The sequence below is a fragment of the Chiloscyllium plagiosum genome, unplaced genomic scaffold, assembly GCF_037043375.1.
Source record: "Chiloscyllium plagiosum isolate Xiang-an unplaced genomic scaffold, Cpla_swu_hap1 HiC_scaffold_40, whole genome shotgun sequence".
Taxonomy (NCBI): domain Eukaryota; kingdom Metazoa; phylum Chordata; class Chondrichthyes; order Orectolobiformes; family Hemiscylliidae; genus Chiloscyllium; species Chiloscyllium plagiosum.
In genome coordinates, this window is record NW_028270178.1 from 7,198,765 (window position 1) to 7,211,253 (window position 12,489).

Below are 12,489 nucleotides of genomic sequence, written 5' to 3' on the forward strand. Positions count from 1 at the left end.
TGGAGAAGTTTCTGGATTATGCCGTGATGCTCCCAGATGGAATGTTTCCTTTGGTGAATTTAAAAAGGATGGCGAGGATCCTTAAGGGCATGCCGAATGTCTCAAGCATCCTAAGGAATAAGGGGTATTATTGCGCTTCCTTGACCTCACATCTCCGCGGGTGGTGCAGGACAGATTGTTGGTTATCGTCACTCCAAGCAACGTGACGCTGTCGATCATAACCACCTCAGCTTATGTTTTGGTTTTTGATTTCAAGCTCCCACAGTTCTTTTACTAAGTATTACTTTCCCAGTTTCACAATGGAATCCTCAGATACCTGTTTTTATAAAAAAAAAAGGAACAACTTGAGTGAAGTAGTTTTCATAGAATGGCATGCTCATGCATTAACAGGACAAGACAACATTTCATGAATATCCTTTCAGTTTGGGATTTTTCTGGTCATAAAGTCATAGACTAATATAACATGGAAACAGGCATATAGGCCCAATCTGCTCCATGCTGACCACGTGCTAGTTCCAATTGCCTGCATTTGGTCTATATCCTTCTAAATCCTTCCCATCCATGTACCTTTTCAAATGAACTTTAATTGCTGCTATTTTCGCTCCGTCAACCAATTTCTCTGCCAACTCATTCCATTCACTCCCCACATGAAGACGTTGCTCCTCAGGTCCTTCCTTTACCTCTCCCCTGTCCACTTCAACCTATGCCCTTTAGTTTTCAATTCGCCAACTCTGGGAAAAACGCGATAAACTTTCATCCTATCTCTGCCGCTCACGATTTTAAACACATCATGCTCCTTCATTCCCAGGAATAAAGTGCAGTCCTCGGTAACCTCTCCATATAACTCAGCTCTATTAATCATGGTAACATCTTCGTAAATCTTCTTTACACTCCTTCTTTTATTAACTATGTCTCTCATATAACAGGGTAACCAAAACTGTACACAATATTCCAAGTGCGACCTCACAAATGACTTACACAGCTGTAAAATAATGTCCCAACTCCTATACTCGTTGCTTTGACCAATGTAGGCCAGCATGGTAAATGCCTTCTTCACCACCCTGTCTACTTGTGGCAGCACGTTCCAAGGACTATGTACTTGTATTCCTGTGTCCCTCTATTCCACAACACTCCTCAGGACCGTACGTATTTATGGTATAAGTCCTACCTTGGTTTGACTTTCCAAAGTGCAACACCTCACATTTACCTGTGTTGAATTGTGTTTTCCAATCCTCAACCCACTTCCCTCTAATGCTTGACAACATTTGTTGGTGTCAATGATACCTCCAAATTTTGTATCCTCTGCAAACTTACTCATCCTGCCTTGTACATTCACTTCCAGATCATTTATAACAAATACCGATGGTCCCAGCAACGACCCCTGTGGCTCACCACTAGCCACAGGATACCAGTCTGAGAAACGACCTTCAACAATTGCCCTCTGCTTGCTACCATTGAGTAAATTTTGAATCTAGTTAGCTAGCTCTCTCTGTATGCCGTGTGACTAATATTCACGATTAACCTGCCATGCGGGACCTTGCCAAAGGCCTTAATATAGTCCAAATAAACAACATCAATTGTTCTACCCTCATCTATCCTCTTGGTGGTAAACTTAAAATTGGAACATTGCAATGCCCAGAAATCAATAACACTAAACTAACCTTGTACATTTACTGACCTCTGAGTGTTCAACGATGAAACGGCTGAAGATGGTTAGACCTCGGATGTTTCCAGAAGAGTTCTTGCAGAGAGGTCCTGAAGGTGAAATTGCTGACATGAACAATAACAGCTGTCTTCCTTCTTGCTGGTTATTGCTGCCACCAGCAGAGAGTTGTCTCTGGATTCTCGTTGACTGTGGCTTTTCCTTGGCCTCCTACTGTCACACTTGGTCAAATGGTGCCTTGATGTTGATGGGAGCTCCTCTCCCTTCTCCTCTGGAGTTCAACTTCTCTGAACTAAGCCTGTAATCAATGTCTCTTGGAGCACCCAAACTGGCCATCAGTAAGCAGGTTGTTGCTGACCAGGTATTGCTTGTGAGACCTGTTAATGATACCTTTCTTCCCAATTCCATGTTAGAGAATGGACAGATGAGATATGAATTGACAACATCAGATTTGCCCTCATCGTTCTGTGTAAAACGTGACTGGGTGATTTTTCACATTCTCGGTCCATGCCAGTGCTGTTGCTGCATGAGAACACTTTGGTTCGGCAGGTGACAACTTTCGATATTTAAGTTATCAGGACCCACGACATTTTCAGTATCCTGTGCCTCCTGTCATTCTGTAATATTAGGGAGAATGAACAGAATTAGCTGGAGATTGGGATCTGTGGACATGGGGACCTCAGGTCGAGGCTGAAATGGATCAACGTCTTGGTCGATTTGGTTGAAGGTTGTTGCAAATGCTTCAGCTTTATCTTTTGCACTGATGTCCTGGTCTGCCCCATAACTAAGGAATTAATTTGTAGAGAGCAGCCTTCTCACCCTGTTGTTTAATTGTCCATCATCTTTTATGACTAAATGTGCCAGAGTGTAGATCTGCTGAACTTAGATCTGATGCAAAAACAGAAATTACTTGTGGAACACAGAAGGTCTGGCAGCATCAGTGGGGAGAAAGCAAAGTTTCATTGGTTGTATGATCACTTAGCTCTGTTTGTAACTTGTTCCATACAAAAGTCGTTCTGTTTTGTACTTTCACCAGGTTGCAACCTTTCATATTGGTTTTCAATGCTGCTGTTTGAATATGCTGTTGTACGCATCATTGCACCAGTCTGAAGACTTCCTATTCATATACTCACCCAGATGCCTTTTCAATGCTGTAATTGTGCCAGCTTCCACCATAGAACCACAGGGTCATAAAGCATGGAAACAGACCCTTCGATGCATGCAGTCCAAGCTGATAATACTCCCAAAGTTAAACTGGTCCCACTCACCTGCTCCTGACTCATATCCCCCAATCCCTTTCTATTCACGTATCAATCCAAATGACTTTGTTTCACACATGCATCACCCTCTGCATGAAAGAATTGCCCATCAGGTCGTTTTGACGTCTTTCCCCTCTCAGTGTAAACTCATGGCCTCTAGTTTTGGACTCTATTTTCCTGGGGGAGACCTTGGCAGTTCACCCTATCTATGCCCCTCATGATTTTATGAACCTCTATAAATTGTTCACTCAGCCTCTGACGCTCCAGTGTAAGAAAAACGACGCTATCCAATCTCTCTCTGAAACTCAAACCCTCCAGTCAGTTATGTCGGGCAGATAGTCAATTATTGTTTACGCAACGTATAATTCTGATGATGCAGATAGCCCACTGAACTTCGTGGACACCTCGTCGTGAGTTGGTCGATCTGTTTGAAGCCGGCCCCATTTCACACAGATACAGTGCCACACCACATAAAATGTGTGGCAGGCAGTTTGGGGACAATACCTTTTGTACTGAACCAGCTCAGTCAGCAGGTGGTGCTGCTGAGCCTGTCTTGGTGATGGACACTGAAGCCTCCCACAGAGAGTCCATTCTCTGTCCATTCCACATTCATGGGGACAGGCATCAATGATGAGCACTTCCTGGGTACCCCCACCCCTCTTGACTGTATCCTTTGTCAGCATTGGCCCATATCCCTCCAACCCTTCCAATTCATAAATCCATTCAGATGCCTTTTAAATGTTGCAATTGTATCAGTCTCCACCACTTACTCTGGCATACACGCTTCACCCTCTGTGTGAGAGCGTTGCCATTTAGGTCATTTTTATATCTTTCCACTCTCACCCTAAACCTATGCCCTCTAGTTCGGTACTCCCCACACCTCAGGGAATAGATATTGTCTATTAATCCTATCCATCCTATCGTGATTTTATAAACTTCCAAAAGTCACCCCTCAACCTCTGACGCTGTAGGGAAATCAGCCCCAACCTATTCAACATCTCCCTATATCTCAAATACTCCAAAACTGGTAACATTTTTGTAAATCTTTTCTGAACCCTTTTATGTTTCGCAAGGAGACCACAATTGCATGCAAAATTCCAAAACTGGCCTAACCAATGTCCTGGACAGACGCAACATGACCTCCCAACTCCAATACTCAATACTCTGTCAAAAAAGGAAAGCATTCCAAATGCCTTCTTCACTATCCAATCTACTTGTAACTCTTCTTTCAAGGAGCTATGAACCAGCACTCCAAGGTCTTTTTTTAACAGTAACATTCCCTACGATCGTACCATGAAGTGTCTTAGTCCTGCTAAGATATGCTTTCCCAAAATGCAGCACCTCATATTTTGACCTTAAAAGCTTCCTGTGGGAGAGTGTTCTACAGGCTCACCACTCTCCGGATGAAGAAATTTCTCCTCATCTCAATCCTAAAAGCTTTGCACCTTCTCCTTAAAGATGACCCTTGGTTCTGGACTCCTCCACCATTAGGAACATCCATCCTTCATCAAGCCTGTCAATTACAGCAGTGAGTGTGGTCCCAGAAATAAGAGATGTGCACTGTCCAGTTAATCATGAACAGTCTACACACGTTACTGATCACAATTTACTGTCTGATCTCTGCACTTGATTTTTATTCAAATATTTTTTCCTCACTTGTGGGAATTTCTCATCAGAGTCACAAACCTCACTAAGCAAGGGTCAAGATCAAGAGGGCAAAAAGTGGACATGAGCTAGCTTTGGCAAATAGTGTTGAGGAGAATCCAAAGGATTTTTATAAATGCATTAAGGACAAAAGGGTAACCAGGGAGAGAACAGAGTCCCTCAAATATCAGGAAGGTTGCCTTTGTGCGGAGCTGAAGGAGATGGGGAGATACTAAATTAATATTTTGCTTCAATGTTATTTCATTATGATGAACTGAGCAGCAGCACTCCTTCGAATTTGGGATTAAACTTGTTATTGGAATTAGTTGTTCATGAATAGAAATTTGCAAAACAGCAACAAAGCTGAGCGATGCTGGCACCTCGATCTCCCCTAAGGGGCTTCCACACAATATAAGGCAATGTCTCTGGGAATGCATCAGCTCAGACAAGAATCTTGTCAGCTGCTTGGAGGGAGAGATCACATTGCACAGAAAAAATGCATCAACCAATTCAACACGTGGAGAGAGTGTTCTACAGCATCCTTGTGTTTATTGGCATCCCTGGTATGGCATTATGAAAATTGAACTTGTTTTAATTGCTGCTGATCTGCTCTCTGGTTTTATCTTTTGAACAATAATGTCTCCAGTTCACTGACTGGTCAGCCTTAGTCAGACACAAGAACAGTGATAACAATTCACTGAGCATCATTCTCGGTGCAATTCTCGACTGAAAGTGACTCCCAACGTCACTGCTGCTGAAGCATTCTCTGATCTCAGTGTTCGGTCATCTGTTCTGGTTTCACACAGTTTTGATGGTATAAAGACGGATCACGCAAGTTAGTTCTGATGAAGGTCTCAAAACTTTATTTCTGCTTTCTCTTCCACAGATTCTACCAGACCGACTCAGTTACTCCAATAATTTCTGTTTTTGTTACACTAACGAGGCCTGTTTTCTCTGGAACTGAGAAGGTTAAGTGGGAATCCCACAAGATATTACCAAAACAGACTGGAAAACATAAACAATTCTCATTGGTTGGGGATTCTCAAGTGAGGAAGAATTGCGTGAGAATTCGGGTCAGACTGTTCCAGCTTGGGAAACATTTTGACACACAAAGGGTGGTAATGTGTTGGAAATAATTTTCACAGATGGCAGTGGATGCTGGATCAGTTTTGAATTTTAAACGTGAGCTCGTATGTTTATTTGTGAAGCAAAGGAACTGAGGGATATGTTCCCCGTTTTACTTTGTAAAGTTTCGTCTAACGAACATCGCTCCTGGAAATTCTCTCCTCCTGGCCGTCTCTGGTCAGTGGATACAAATCTTGCGAGATTGCGCTCTTGATCACTGCACTTCAAGATATTTGTCATGTCCAGATGTGCAGATTTACAGTAGAAATATCAGAACAGTCCTAACATTCACACATTGTCACTAAGGGAACTGAACTTGTGTCATATACATGGAGTAGTGTTGTTCGAGACTTTGCATAGGTTCTGATGACCTGTTTCCTGGACCTGCTGTGGCCCTGACCAGGATTTGGACAATGCTTGGAACCGGATATGACCTGATTCAAGAAGAGTAGAGTTTAGTTTTGTGGACAGTCTAATTGCCAGTCCTGTGACTGAGTTGAGGTGAGATTTCTAATTGGGTTCTGAACTCTCAGAGCTGGAGCTTAGAACTGTAAACATCTATTGCATTCATGCAAATAGTGACCTTGCAACCACACAAAATTACAGACTTCCTTCTGCTCTCCTAGGAGGGACTGTGAGATCAGTCTCTGTCCAAAATCCATAATCCTTGGAGTGATTGGGCTGGAGGACAATCTGGGTTGGCCATGAAAGTCTTAAAATTCAAGCTTACTCAACCCTGGCCACTTTCACATACACAGTTTGTTATTTTTTGAATTTAAAATCTTATTGTTGCTCTCTGAAAAAGGTAGTAAGAATTTCTGATCAGTAATTCATCGCATCTTTTCCCTTTTTGTCTTCCGCAGTTAATTTGCTGTTGATTATTATCTTCTCCCGGGGAAAATGTGGTGTTTCCCCTTGCACTACTCGCTACCTGGTGGTTATGGCAGCTGCTGACATGATGGTCATTATCATTGGCATTATACTGAAAAGATTTCGTACTTATTATTACCCAGAGTGCTTCCTGGATATCACTCCTGTATGTAGTTTTACTGGGGCCCTGTATCGTACAACCAGAGACTGCTCTGTCTGGTTCACCATCAATTTCTCCTTTGACCGATTTGTTACCATTTGTTGTCCGAAGCTGAGAACAAAATATTGCACTGAGAAAACTGCGACTGTGGTTCTAGCAACAACCTACACTCTGTTCTGTTTGAAAAACATCCCCTTCTATTTTCAATATGAGCCTCGGAGGATAATCAACAATGTGCCTTTCTACTGTAGAACAAAGTCAAGCTACTTTACTGAGACTTGGTGGGTGGTATTGGATTGGCTTGATACGGTTTTGACCCCTTTACTCCCGTTCACTTTAATTCTGTTGCTCAATACTCTGACAGTCCGACACATTTTAGTGACCAGCCGAGTCCGGAAGAGGCTGAAGGGTGAGAGCAAAGGAGAGAATCACAGAGACCCAGAGATGGAATGTAGAAGAAAGTCTGTGATTTTGCTGTTGACCATCTCTGGGAGCTTCATCCTCTTCTGGTTAATCAATGTTGTAAGTTTCTTATATTATGTCATTCAAGGACTCAGTCCTGATGGTTACTCAGTTTTTCTGTATCACTTCCGAGTATTTGGTTTCATGCTGCAGAACTTAAGTTGTTGCACAAACACATTTATTTATGCAGCAACATTGTCCCGGTTCAGAGCGAAGATCAATAATGCAGTAAAATACCTGGTTAGAGGAATTCATTGTATTGCATGAAATAGAACTCCACAGTGAACTCCACAGGAGGGTCCTACTGTTTCCAGACCATGAAATGATGTTTTAAAAATATTCACTCTTGGGTTGTGGGCGTTGCTGGCTGGGTCAGCATCTATTACCCGTCCCTAGTTACCTCTTGAGAAGGTGGTGGTGAGATGCCTTCTTAATCCACTGCGGCCGACAATGCCCTGAGGGAGGGAATTGCAGGATGTTGACCCAGACACAGTGAAGGAACAGCAATATATTTCCAACTCATCTTGACGAGCAGCTTGGTGGGGAGCTTGCAGGGAGTGGTATTTCCATGCACTTTCTGCCCAATTCTTCCAGATGGACGTTGTCAAGGTTTTGGAAGGTACTGTCTAAGGGCCTTTGGTGAATTTCTCAGTGAATCTTGTAGATGATACACACTTCTGCTACTGAGCATGAGAGGCAGTGGATGTTTATGGAGCTAATGTTTATGGAGCGGGACCAATCAAGCGGTTGCATTCTCCTGGATGGTGTCGAGCTTCTTGAGTGATTGTTGGAGCTGCACCCATCCAGGCAAGTGGGGAATATTCCATTACATTATTGACAGTGTCCTTGTCAATTAGGCGAACGTGAGGACTGCAAATGCTGGAGATCAGAGCTGAAAAATGTGTTGCTGGAAAAGCGCAGCAGGTCAGGCAGCATCCAAGGAGCAGAAGAAGGGCTTATGCCCGGAACGTCGATTCTCTTGCTCCTTGGATGCTGCCTGACCTGCTGCACATTTCCAGCAACACATTTTTCAGAGTGTCCTTGTCCCAGTGCAGGGAGAGAGTTATGCTAGGAACCTGTGGATTATCCGGGGAAATGGAATCTCCTACCTTGTAATTCCTATCAGCTTGCTACCCACTGTAAGTCTCCATTATAATCAAATCCTTCAGAGTTTTTTTTAAATTAAATAGAATAATTAATCAGAAACTATTAAATATTTGATTATTAAATATTTGGTCTCACTGCTCAGTAACAATAAAACAGACTCCACAGTAATGCCATAAACAGCTAACGATTAATTGTTTCAATGTGAGAAATTGTGGCAGGTGATTACATGTTGTTACCAGAAGACGCCCACCAAACATTTATTTACGCAGCAACATTGTCGAGGGTCAGACAGAAGTACAGTAACACCGTAAAATATCGAGTTGCATGAATTCCTTATGTTATTAACAATTAAAACTTATGAATGATCACAAATGCTAGGCTCCCTATTTTTAGCAACACAGAAAGACACAGAAACGCACACATGCATGCAGACACTCACAGAAAACTATACACATACACAGAGACACATACATACAGAAATTCACAGTCACACATACACATGGACGCACACATATACACAGATATTCTCAGACACACAGGCACACGGACATACACAGGCATTCACATATACACAGACACACACATACACACAGACACACACATACAGACACTCATAGACACACATACACATACTTACAGACACACACATACACAGATTCACAGATACACACACATACAGACACACACACAGACACACACATACAGACACTCACATACACACATATAATTACACACAGACAAAACATACACATGCACACAGACGCACCAGTACAGGCACAAACATGCATACACATGTACACAGACACACACATACAGATATTAACAGACAAACATACACTCACAGACACACACATACCAATATTCAGAGACACACTTACAGACCCAGGCACATATACACATACATACAGACATATTCACAGATTCACAGACACACATACATATGCACACAGAGATAGACAAACACAACAAGACATTCACTGATCCACGTACACGCAGACACACACACAAGCAGACATTCACACGCACACATACAAAGACATACAGATACTCACAGACACACATAAAAACACAGACGCACACACACTAACATTCACAGATACCATACACATAAACACAGACACAAACATACAGACACACACATAGATACTCACAGACACACATACAAATACACACAGACACACATACAGACACTCACAGACACATATACACATACATGATGACACACATACACAGATTCACAGGCACATATGCATATACACACAGAGACACACAACACAACAAGACATTCACTGATATGCATACACGCAGACACACACATGCAGACACTCACAGACACACATACACTGACATTCACAGATACCAATGCACATAAACACAGACACACACATACAGACATACACACAGATACTCACAGACACACGTGCAAATACACCCAAACACACACATAGACACACATACACACAGACACAGCAGTACATTCACTAACACGCATATATTTGTACACAGACACACACATAAAGATATTAACAGAAAAACATACACACACAGACACACACATACCGACATTCAGAGCCACACAAACAGACACTCGCACACGCACACGCACATAAACACAGAAACACACATACAGACACTCACAGACAGACACACATACATACACACAGACATTCACAGACACACAGGCACACGGGCATACACAGACATTCACAGATACACAGACACACACATACACATACACACAGACACACACATACAGACACTCACAGACATACATTAACACATACATACACACAGACACACAGACACACATATACACATACACACAGCCACACACATACAGACACTCACAGACACACATTAACACATACATACACACAGACATTCACAGGCACACAGGCACACGGGCATACACAGACATTCACAGATACACAGACACACACAGACACAAACATACAGACACTCACAGACACACATTAACACACATAGACACACACATTCACAGACACACACACGTACAGACACTCACAAGCACACACACACACACAAAGACACACACATACGACACACAAACTGAAACACACAGACACTCACAGACACACATGCACATAGACACACCAGTACAGGCACTAACGGACACACATTCACATACACACTGACACATACCTACAGACACTCACAGACACGCAGACACTTACACACAGACACACACATACAGATATTAACAGACAAACATACAGACACACATAGATACAAACATACCGACATTCAGAGACACACAGGCACTCACGGACACACAGTCACGCAGACATACAGGCACTCACAGACACACATACATACAGACACACACATACTCAGATTCACAGATACACAGACATATACGCACAGAGACACACAAACCCAAAAGAATTCACAGATATACATAAATACATATACACACATGCAGACACACGTACACAAACATACAGACATACATACACACACATACACTCACAGACACACTTACACACACACACACAGACTCACTGACATTCACAGACCCCCATACACATCAACACAGACACACGCATACAGGCACTCACAGACATAAATGCAAATACATACACACACACACAAACCAGTACAGGCACAAACAGACACACACATATACATACACACAGACACACACCTAAAGACACTCACAGACACGCATACATATCACACAGACACACACATACTAATATTAACAGACAGATATACACAAACATATACCGACATTCAGAGACACACATTAGACACTCACAGACACACATACACACAAACACATACATACAGACAACCACAGACACACATATACACATGCACACAGACACACACATACAGACACTCATAGAAACACATACACATTATTACAGACACACACATACACAGATTCAAAGACACACACACAGACATAGACACACATATACAGACACACGCATACAGTCAATCACATACACAGATACACACATGCAGACAATGACAGACACTCACATACTTACACACAGATACATGCAGACATTCACACACACACATACGCACAGACCAACATACACAGACAATCACAGGCACACTCACACACAGACACTCACAGACATACATACGCGTACACACAGACACACTTACAGACACTCACAGACACGAATACACATAGATGCAGAAACACATGCGCAGATTTAAGACACACATACATATACACACAGAGATGCACAAACACAAGACATTCACTGATACACATACACACAGACACACACATACAGACATTCACAGGCACGCATACAGAAACATACAGACACTCAAAGACACACGTACATATACAGACACACACACACTGACATTCACAGATACCCATACACATAAACACAGACACACACAGGCACGCACAAGCATACTCACAGACACACATGCAAATACACAGACACACATACAGACACTGACAGGCACATATACACATATATACAGGCACACACACACAGAATCACAGACACACATGCGCATACACAGAGAGTCTCACAAACACAACAAGATATTCACTGATACACATACACACCGACACACACAAACAGACACTCACAGACGCACACACTAACATTCACAGATACCCATTCACTTAAACACAGACACACACACACAAACACCCACACACGGATACTTCAGACACACATGCAAATACACACACAGACACACGAGTACAAGCACTAACACGCATACACTTGTGCACAGACACACACATACAGGTATTAACAGACAAACATGCACACAGACACACACATACCGACATTCAAAGACACACAAACAGACACTCATAGACACACATACACATAAACACAGATTCACAGATACACATACATATACACACAGGGACACACAATCCCAAAAGATGTTCACAGATACATATAAACAAACATACACACATACAGACACTCGCAGACACACATACACGAACATACAGACATAAATACACATACATAAACTCACAGACACACATAAACACACAGACACTGACACACCGACATTCACAGACCCCCATACGCATAAACACAGACACAAACATACAGACACACATAGAGACACTCACAGAAACACATGCAAGTACACACACACACACACAAACAAACAATCTGAGACAAACCAGTACAGGCACTAACAGACACACATACACATACACACAGACACACACCTAA